The sequence below is a fragment of the Arachis duranensis genome, chromosome 3 (assembly GCF_000817695.3).
Source record: "Arachis duranensis cultivar V14167 chromosome 3, aradu.V14167.gnm2.J7QH, whole genome shotgun sequence".
Taxonomy (NCBI): Eukaryota; Viridiplantae; Streptophyta; class Magnoliopsida; order Fabales; family Fabaceae; genus Arachis; species Arachis duranensis.
In genome coordinates this window covers 134,237,303-134,238,092 of record NC_029774.3, presented here as the reverse complement: position 1 = coordinate 134,238,092, position 790 = coordinate 134,237,303, and positions in this window count along the sequence as shown.

Below are 790 nucleotides of genomic sequence, written 5' to 3'. Positions count from 1 at the left end.
CGGAAAAATTATTATAAAAATTAATATTTTAAAATTTTACTTATTATATTTGTAAAGATTTAGCTAACTTGTATTTCTAAAGACAAGTTAGTTAAATCTTTTGCATAAATCGAATCAAAACACTTTAGATGGGTATAATTATATTTTTAATAATTTTAATACAAAAAATCTTTTTCAATAACTAAGTCTAAATAATTTACCTAAGAAAATCCATTATGTACGTGTTACGTTTTTTTTTTTTCATGTATTTGCCACCGTCCTTGTCAACTTCTCAAAATTTTGAAGTCATTTTTTGGCCATCCAAGTGGATTGATTATTCAGTATGTCTGAACCAGAGGAGACACAGTTCATGTAATAATTGTCGGCTATGATCGTTTGCTGGCCAATCCAAACCTAACAGGATTTTGAAAAAAATATACATTTCTTTTAATAGGAAAAGAAATTTATTTCCAAACCCATGATGCAATTAAGTGATATCCACATCTCTAATCCATATTAATTATTGTTAGTATGGGCGAGGGCTACAAAATTGGGACAAATCCTTTGGGCTGGCTCACACAATTTAGTAATTTACCAATTTTTTTTGGTGACATGATTTACCAATTTTAATGGGTTGACCTTTGGATTTATGTATTTATTCAGTTATATTAAAATTTGTTTAAGTGAGTTTTTATGAATTTTTTTAGTTATTTTCTAAAAGATTTTAAAAAAATTTATGTTTGATTTTTTATGCAATTTTTTTATTTATTAATTATATTTATGTATACTAATATAAAAGTATTTTTTATTT